We start from the raw sequence: 10,072 nt of genomic DNA, 5'->3' as shown, positions 1-10,072 counted from the left end.
ACTGTATCAGTATGGTCTGAAACCACAAGTCTGCATTTTGAAATAAAGTGGATCGCTTAACTTCCACAGCACTGTCCGGCCGGAGAATACATTGATAATTGAAGATACATTATGAATAATACAAAAAAAGTAAACACCATGGGTGCATGTTAGCAGGGCTAAATGAGTTATAGTGTTAATCAAAAGCCAATTTAAGTCAAAGTATTAACCAGTTATTGGCATTTGTATTATTTATAGTATGGCTTTCACAGTCACTTAAATAGTGTATAATGTGGTGACTAAGCTACAGTATGGTTTGAACTAGCATAGAAAGACACAATATTATGCAATAGTTCAACCGTTTTTTTCGATTCCATATTAGTGAGTGTATGCCTTTATCCTCCATCTAAACACTAAAACATTTTCAACTAAAACATCTATAATTTATCTGCATAAAGGTATAATTTACTGCAAAACTGTTACATTAGACTGCGTTAGTTTAAGCTTGGTTTAGGTCTACCTCATTAACTACTAGCTAGGCCTAATATTTAAAATAATAATAATTGTATGATAGGTTAAACGCCTCATACTAACACATTCACCCAATAACGTTTTAAGGGCTTCAGTACACTTTGAACCACTATGGTATTGGGATGATGATAATACTGTGATTTATTTCTTTTAAAAATTAAATTGTCTTCTTCTGGTAATCTAAGCACGAAACGAAACGTTGCATGTGGTTCTTATTAAAGGTAAGTCTCTGCTTTTGGCTCAGTCTGGGTTTTCTACATTTGCGCAATGTACACTGAATGGGCCAGGTGCAAAACAGGCAACACACACACACACACACACACACACACACACACACACACACACACACCAACCAGATGACGTTGCCATTTGTTCGCGGAAGTGGCTTCTGTCGTGACCGTGGAGGGGGAGGCAGGGGGAGGAGGAAGGAAAGGGAGAGGAAAGAAAAAGTTTAGACTAATCTCTTATGAAGTTTATTAAAACTGTGCGGCGCCTGGCGGGATAAAACAATCATCGACTTTTTGTCCTGTTAGATGAAATTAAGCTGAAGTTTCTGAAGCAACAGTTTGGTGGGCAGGAGGAGCAACTCGAGAGAAAGGGAGGAAGATAGCTGGTAAGTTGCTCGTTAAAGTTGACCACACTTTTTTGGGGCATGGTATTACTCTGTTGCGTGGTCTGCGTCAGTGTATCACAGTTATTGTACACTTCAAAAGTTTGAGGAAACTGTTCACTTACAACATTAACGGTGCCCGCAGGGAAGCATTGTCCTGCCTTGAGTTATAATAAGACGACACAGTGTAGGGAAGCCTGTCGGGTTACTGTAAAAATGTTGCTCAGGACACAACTATGCACAACATTAGCATAAATGGTTAACTTGTGTTCGTCCTCACGCTGTCAGACACGTTTTCAGGGTTTGTTATTTAGACGTATTTAAGTCCCAGAAGCTGCTCTTAGAAAACACATTGTAGAAACAGAGCACAGCCACTGTTTGTGTATTGTAGTTAGTTTAAAATAGGCTATGATGAAAAGTCAACTGAGTGTCCTCAAGCTGATGCCTCTTTCAATACACGAATAGAGAAAAGCTCTCTAAAATGCCTTTTTGTTATATCAAGCATTTTTCTCAAACATGAGTCAGTATGATACATGTTGAGTCAGTAAGTCCTTACCCTAACTTAATAGGCAACTATTTGATAGCCCGATGATAACTGTTTCATTCATAAAAATCAAACATTTGTTGTTCTATCTTTTCCAGTGTAACTGAATACATTTGCACCTATTGGAACAATTGTTTCATCATTATCTGACATTGTATAGAAAACACAATTGAGATAGTAATTAGCCAATTCATTATTAATGAAAAATTATGATTAGTTCCAGCCTAAAAACTATCAAGTTTAGGGTTCAGAGTTAAGCTAAATCTCTTCAGGTTGTAATAAGTTGCCAGTGAGATAAGCTGTAGCCTATCAGTGCACACAAACAAATCTGTACACAATCCAACAGAGAAGTTACAACTTTAGTGAACCATTCCTCCAAACATATCCATGGAAACCAATCGGCAGAACACACCTCAGATCTGTTGTAACAGGGTCACTGTGACAGAGTTAAAGTTCACCAAGAACCAGTGAAGGACAGACAGACTATTATGGAAAGGGGCTCAAGGGTATGGGGGGGGATGATTGAGGCGACAGAGCAGTGGGCTCAGTGCTCTTATCAGGGTCAGCCACACAGCTCACACCAGCAGCCCCCTTACATGATATTATATGGAGGAAGTTATCTCCGCTGATGAAATGGAAGGGAAGAGAAGGTCCAATCAACAGCTGATCCGAAAAATGGTCAATTCAGACATATGTCAGGACCCAGACAAACAAGTCATGTGCACCTAGGCTACACACACACACACAAATGGACAAACACAACGACAGTCCGAGACGCAATCTGTCAGTCACAGTGGAGAATCTCGGCCACTCTATCACAACATTGGCACAATCCAAAATCCACTTGATTAAAATTGGATCTGTCCAATTCTACTCAAACGGTATCAGTCAACAGTGACAGCTTTCGTCCTGATTGACGGGACATCGTGACACTTGTGATTGTTGCAGCTTCACTTTGACAGGTGTGTGCACATAGCCATACACTGACTCACGCACAGACATACAATATTTGTTGTAAAAAGTGAATGTTAGTGCTAATTTTAGCCTTGAATTAGGCTTGTGATACTTTGCTATTGATTAAAAAGAACACAGTGAGGTACTAAGCTGCTTAAACACGTCAAGGCTGTTGACAGGACTGTGTGTGTGTGTGTGTGTGTGTGTGTGTGTGTGTGTGTGTGTGTGTGTGTGTGTGTGTGTGTGTGTGTGTGTGTGTGTGTGTGTGTGTGTGTGTGTGTGTGTGTGTGTGTGTGTGTGTGTGTGTGTGTGTGTCTGATGCGAGTGCTATATCTATCTGCCTGCAGACCTGTGTGTGGGGGGATTGCTTGTATGTGTGTGAGCATGTGTGTTCTGGGAAACAAACTGTAGGAGGTTGTTATTGAGGTCATAGCATGTGGTTGTCCGTCTCTACTTCGACACAATGGGACTGAGCCTCAGCTTGTTTCCTCCTGCTCTGCTGGCTGGAGTACAACATGCTAAGTGCTTGGTACACTACGTGAACCACATTTTTTGTAAAGTCCTGCCCTGTGTGATGTTAGAAATGAGAAGTGACTACAGCTTGGATTTCCTAATTTACATTAAAAGCAGAACTTGGGTCACACTAAAGTGACAGTTAATGGTGTTTTTTGATTGGCTTGCTCTGATTGCATTTTAGAAGTTATCTCTTTTTTACAGATCAGGGCCCCTCCACCCATTTCTAGCCCCAGGTTATGTGATGGGTGTGAGATTGAAGTTACCTCTGGAAAGAAAGGTTAATATCAGGTGTTACCACTGTTTCCTATACGGATTTTAGAACAATACATCACCAATAGGATTGTGATAACACTCAAGGCGCTGAAATATTTACCTGCTCTGCAAAAACTGAGACTCATAAGGCCAGGGCCGGCCCTAGACTTTTTGTTTGTCTGTTTGTAGCCTTTATTCAACCAGGTGAAAGCCCCTTGAGATCAAAAGATCTCTTTTTCAAGGGTGACCTGCAGGACATTAGTTACACATGTAACATAAAAACAACAGAACAACAATAAGGATGACAAACAACATAATGTACAGTTTACAAACTCTATTTACAGTGCCGAGTTTTAAAATGATGCAGGGGAACCAAAGTGCTCAGTTTTAAACATGTTTGCAGACTGTTCCAATTTAGTGGAGCTGCACAACTAAAAGCTTTCTTCCCTAAGACAGTCCTAGCACTTGGCACGTTTAATAAAACCACATCATGAGATCTCAGGCTATACATACTTTCAATTCGTCGAGAGAGCAGATATAAAAAGGTAGTTTACCCAACATGGCTTTATAAATGAACATGTACCAATGACTGAGCCTCCGTACAGTACGTTTTGGGGGCCCTAAGCGAGCTTTGGCTTGGGGGCCCCCCTCCCTCTAGCGCGTTCTCACACAACACGGAACCAACTTTTGTCTTATGATGTTAGCATAAGCACACATATTGTATACATAAGCATGTAAACACCGTGGACCTAACCTCCTCTTGGGGTCCAGGGGAAGATTTTTTTTTTAAAATATTGAAGTTAAAAGCATCAATCTGGTGCACTTTTAGAGCAAAATTAAGAGATCTATGGATACATCTCTCAACACCCATATGAAACAGAACTGTGAACAGATTTTTCTTTATGGATATTTTACAAATCACTAGGGATGCTCCGATCGCCAATTTTGGGGCCAATCGCCGGAATTAGTATCGGCCGATCACCGATCCGATCGAGTGGGTGGGCCTATGGGGATCTTCCATTTAAAGTGATGTTTAAAACTCGGTTAATGGGGCTCATTCACTGGCGCTTCCACAAAGAACAACCAACATAATTATTACATTCAAATGAAGTACATTATTCAAGTTTACATTAACTTTGGATAATAACACGGGAGAAATGAGCGGAAGCGCTCTTTTTTCCTCTCTCTCTCTCTCTCCTGACAGCCTGTCATTATCTCATGCAGCTCACTGATCCAGTAATGAGTGACCCGACAGTGAAGAATAAACATATTTACAACTAGTTTAGCTAGTTCCAGAGGTAGATAAAATAGCTAAGTGTGTAAGGTCTAACTCTTAGTGTGTGTGCTGCTCCGCTCACCGGTCCGTCACAGCGGGTGGAGCTGCAGGATTTCTGCTTCACACACGTTGCATACCGCTATTTTATTGTCCTTTTCGGACACCTTCAAATACTGCCAGACTGGTGAAGCCATTTTGGCGAGCTTGTTTTGCAGCGCACTGAGAAAAGTGTCATGTATTTTACGTCATGCAATCGGCTCTCGCGATCGGCATTTTTAGAGAGCACCGATCGATCGGTAGAGAGTGAGTATCGGCCGATATCGATCGGCGGCCGATCGATCGGAGTATCCCTACAAATCACTCCCCTTTTTAAACTGTATTCTTGTTTTGTCATATAGTATTTCATAACTGTTCATTTAATCTATCTGGCTGTCCATCTCATAATGTTCACATAGAAACTAGCTTTCAATAGGAATATCATTCAGAGGAATTATAATTTCATGCAAAAATCTGTCACAAAAAGAGGTTGCACATTTAAATTCAGGTGTTATTATGGCACCGCCAGTGGCCAAACATACACATTTACTGCTGCAAATACATTCAAACATGCTATCGACACGTAAAGCACTGGCAATTATGCCACCATTTCAGTTGACTTTTTCTCAGACATACTGTCACATAACATCCATATATTTCATTGCTAGGTTGATGCTTAGCTAAGCTAACTATGAAACACTTTAACTGACAGGACTCAGGATCAACTGTGTACTGTATGGTAGCTTCTAGCTCAGGCATGGGCAAACTAAGGCCCGCGAGCCATATACGGCCCGTTGGGCTTTTGAATCCGGCCCGCCGAATATTGGTACAAAATTGTCCAAATTATAGTAAAGACCGCATTCATTTGGCCTTTTTCCTGCAATACCCGGCATTTCAGTTGATCCCACTAGATGGCGTACTCTAGACTTGTACGGCGAATACAAGTTGTAACAAGCAGTAGCGCTGACCAAAGTGACTAGAACGCGACCACACACTTATAAAAAAACACTTATATAAAGTCAGGCAACACTAACCAGGCTTAGTGTGATTATGTTTATTTGACCTTACTTTAATAACCATCCGTTCACTGTTATTGACCATTGTGAAGAGGCAGACGTTTTCCTGTTGTTTTGTATTATTGCAGCTATCGGATGGAATCAATACATGGGCTACATGTGGCCATCACAAGTAAAATCATAATGAAAACTACGCCGGTAAAATATGGGTGTAGAAAACGGCTTATGCCACAATATGATTGCAACAAGTAGTCAAGATAGTCTGATTAGCTTCGGTTACTATGCTAACATCAACTGTGCCAGAGAAACTTTCATAACAGCGTTGTGATGCCAAATAGCTTTCAGACTAAAACACATTCACATATGGGGATGGGGGATATTTATCAGCTGCTTGTGTGACAGTCAGACAATGAAAACTTTACAGCGGCCTAATTCACCTTTGAACCTGCATCTGTAACAATGAGTGGACCAAAGAAAAGAAAAATCAACAATGAGTGCCGAGTGTATAATGAGGAGTGGACAGCTAAATATTTTTTCACCAATCTGCTACTGGCCCAGCCCGTCTGACACATTTTAAAACTCATAGTGGCCCCCGAGCCAAAAAGTTTGCCCACCCCTGTTCTAGCTTCATGTCGAACAGTAAGTCAACATTTCCCAGAGAGCTTTCTTTTAAATCACCAGGTAACGCTAAAAAACATAACATTTAGATTGTATGACAGTGTTTATTTAAAGTGGACCTATTATGCTATATTGGAAAAATATATTGTAGGGCCATACCTATACAAAACATATCTGTGAAGTTTTTTGCTTAAAATACCAAACAGTTCACCCATTGTAGCCATGCCTCATACTGCTCATACACCTCTTTTGCAGCCCTGTTAGAGAAATGCGGATTTTGGGTCCTTACCTTTAAAAAAAATAAAAAAGAGGCGGAGCTAATGCCTGATCAGAATTCTACCGGAGATAAAGTTAAATTCTGCTGTGATAAAACGCCATCCTGTTCTAAACCACATCAAAGATTATTTCTGAAACAGTATGGAGCTCAAATGCTTTTTCTGGTGAGGTGAGTTTCATTTTTTTTAAATCCTACTTTTTAAACACATGTGCTCTACAGCAGGGGTTCCCAACCCCCGGTCCGCGGAGGTGTTACTGCCGGGCCGCGAAATAGCTGTGAGTTTATCGTAATATTTGGAGAATTATAAATATATACAAATATTTTATCATAATATTTTTTTCAAAAAGTGTTTAATTTTTGCACCTATACCAGTCATATTATTTCATCCAGTAGCCTAGTTAATCTTTCACCAGAAAACCGTTGAAAATGGCTTTTATGATGTTCCGAGGGATTCGGCGGCTCAGGGTCTCAGCCTCTCGTGCGCAGAGAAAGTTACCGGTGCGCCAAGTAGAGGAGCGCACAGCAGACAACCATTTAATTGCAGACTGTTATGTTTATGTGGGGAAATGGCAGTGCATACATTATTTGAGATATATTTCAAACTCAGACTTCATTTTAAGGACATGTCGGCCAGGGGTGTAGAGATATTTGTTTAAGCACCGGATTGGCAAAACAGGAGAGTCTGTAAACCAGTCTGCCTTGATCTATGAATTCATGTCCGGGACTCTCACGGTATGCTACCACAGCTGTTTTATAGAAGGAAAACCTCCTTCACTTCATGAAATGTCTGCAGCAGCAGCATCAGGAGGCAGCGGGACGTATACTCTGCCTCTGAGAAGTGCAGCACCAGCGCGCCGAGAGCGGTGCCTTTTTACGCACCGCCTTCGCTGTGTTTACCTTCATCAGAACAGTTTAAGAGTGACTGCAGGCTGCTACGTGTTAACCACACACACCTCTACACACATCTCTACACACATCAAACTCCCCGATTACTCCCAATTTTTATTAGTTTTATGAAGGAGATGTCCAGTCACCAAGGCGCATGATGTGTGTGTGTGTGTGTGTGTGTGTGTGTGTGTATGTACTCTGCTCAGCTCAGCTCGGTGTGTTTGTGTCTGTCCGACACCGGCATTTGTTTTCAAATGACCATGAACAGTCATTTACACGCATCTGGCTAACTCCATAGGTAGCCTATATGCGGGTGTTCCCAAAATAAATTAGTTTAATCTTAATCTCGATGTAGTGCTAAATGCTGTCGGACGCGCACCGGAACGAACGTCACTATCATAATATCTTCTGAAAACAAATGCCAGTCACACACACACGTTTTTTTGGTTTTCCGAAAAGCCAAAAAAACGACCCCGGTTCTTTTTTAAACGTTGTATGTTTTGGATGCATATTGTTCTAGTATTTGTTCAGGCTGTTACATACAATTAGCCTCTGTTGCTACCTTCTGGTGGTGAGTAAATATTAAAATCAGTTAAAATTGACAACCGGTCCGCGAGTTTTTTTGTAATGTATCTGCCGGTCCTTGGCACAATAAAGGTTGGGAACCCTTGCTCTACAGTACAGGTTAGCTCTGAGTGTTAGCGAGGCTTGCTAATGTAAACAAAGACGAGATTACGTCCAAAACACGTCAGGCATTGTTTCTGATAGCAATTTTCTGTGGGTCCGCTGCCGATTTGACGTCAAATCGGCAGCCAATCTGTATCCGCTCATTGTACCCCTGTTTTAAAATATTTGGATACGGAGGAAAAGAGAGGGTTTTATTTTCTGACGCTGCGTGAGTTCCCCCGACGCACCGGGGACACATATTTATGTATAAAATACATCACAAAGTGCATTTTGCATGATAGGTCCCCTTTAATATATCTGGCTAGCTATAGCTACTTGCTAACGGTTTAGCTTACCCCCGCGATTCAAAGTAACGTCAACGTAGCTGTAATTTATGCTTTGCTTACATGTTCGCATAACTTGGAAGTTTACTGACATTTACATACCTTGTTTACCTGTGGCTCTGCGGTTGTTGTGTGATCAACTACTTGAGAATTGTCGTCTTTTTTAAGAAAAACATTTATTATGTCCATCTTCAAAAACTCGGAGTCCGACTGACAGTTTAAACATTGTCACAGCTCACATGATAGGTAGGCTACCTGTCAGCCGATAAGACAGATGTTTATTTCCATTCAACTCTCTGGTTGGTCTGGTGTCTTGCCTCTGTTGCATTCACTGAACACGGGAAATTACATTCCTGCCGTCCTCTCTAGTGTCATGATGAGGTTCAGGTAAAGCACGATTAATGTATTATATTATTGACTCAATAATATAATACATGACCTGCTGAGAGTAGGTAATCTAGGCATATTAACAACATTAATTAAACATACTTATCACGGCGACGGTGTACTGAGATTATTATTATTTTGTCTTTCTTTTTTTGCTATAGGGGACCCTAAGCGGCCGTTTATGTCGCTTAATGGGTCGGGCCGGCTCTGCATAAGGCATTTAAAATGCAGAATACTCTTTATTTTAATAAGATACATTACAAATACAACTTATTTTTTAAAGCAACGCTTAAAACGAGGGCTGGTCAATAAACAAGTAAATGAGACAATATGATATCGTACTGTTTATTGTCTTTACTGCAATATGACAACCTAAGCTTAGTCTTTTCCTGGTTTAAAAGGCTGAATTACAGCAAAGTGATGTGATTTCTAGCTACCTTAACCCACTAAATCATTATATGCTGTGAAGCTGACCGTTGAGCGGCCCAGACCAAACAAGGAGGCAGAGGCAATGTCCAAAAATATAACCCGACGTGGGCATTTATTAAAATCTTGAGCACAGGACACAGCCTCAATCTTGCTGTTCCTGTGCACACAGCCACCAGCCTCAAGGATCTCACACACCCTACCAGCCTCCAAAACAGACAGGGCAACAGACCCTAAATACACCCACTCTAATCAGCACAACAAGACACAGGTGAGGGGGGAGGAGACAACACAGGACACCAAGTGCACACAATCATCAGCCTGAAGCCGTCAGTCCATAGTGACGAAGTTACCTTTGTCACATTTCCTTCCCCCTCTCCCCAGGAAGCACAGTGTCTTTACAGTCTCGGCTTCGGGACAACCAGTCAGCCACCCGGTTTCAACGCCGCCTCCTCGGCCTGCAAACGCTGCTCCTCCTGCTTGTCTCTCGTCTCCTGCTGCTTGTCTCTCGTCTCCTGCTGCCTCAACAGCCGTGGCCCCCTGGTCCGTTCCAGGCATAGCCACCCCCAGCTGCGGTTTCTCTCTTTGGTCCCTCTTCTTTCCTCTCGTAATTTTCACCTCCTTACTTGGTCAAATCCCACTTCTGACACCAATTGTGAAGCTGACCGTTGAGCGGCCCAGACCAAGCAAGGAGGCAGAGGCAGAACGTCCAAAAATATAAGCCGACGTGGGCATTTATTAAAATCTTGAGC

At 41.7% G+C, this 10,072-nt stretch overlaps 1 protein-coding gene across 1 annotated transcript in view; it reads left to right on the top strand.

Annotated features, from left to right (window-relative positions):
- The first annotated feature begins 896 nt into the window (after positions 1-896).
- Positions 897-10,072, top strand: part of shc1 (SHC (Src homology 2 domain containing) transforming protein 1) — a 28,552-nt gene continuing 19,376 nt past the window's right edge. The window contains exon 1 of the mRNA XM_034227954.1: positions 897-1,123. The gene's annotated coding sequence lies outside the window, so the exon portion shown is untranslated. The remainder of the gene's footprint in view (positions 1,124-10,072) is intronic.

Source organism: Gymnodraco acuticeps, unplaced genomic scaffold, assembly GCF_902827175.1.
Source record: "Gymnodraco acuticeps unplaced genomic scaffold, fGymAcu1.1, whole genome shotgun sequence".
NCBI lineage: Eukaryota > Metazoa > Chordata > Actinopteri > Perciformes > Bathydraconidae > Gymnodraco > Gymnodraco acuticeps.
Note: the sequence above shows the minus strand (reverse complement) of the source record. Positions and strands in the feature narration are given on the sequence as shown.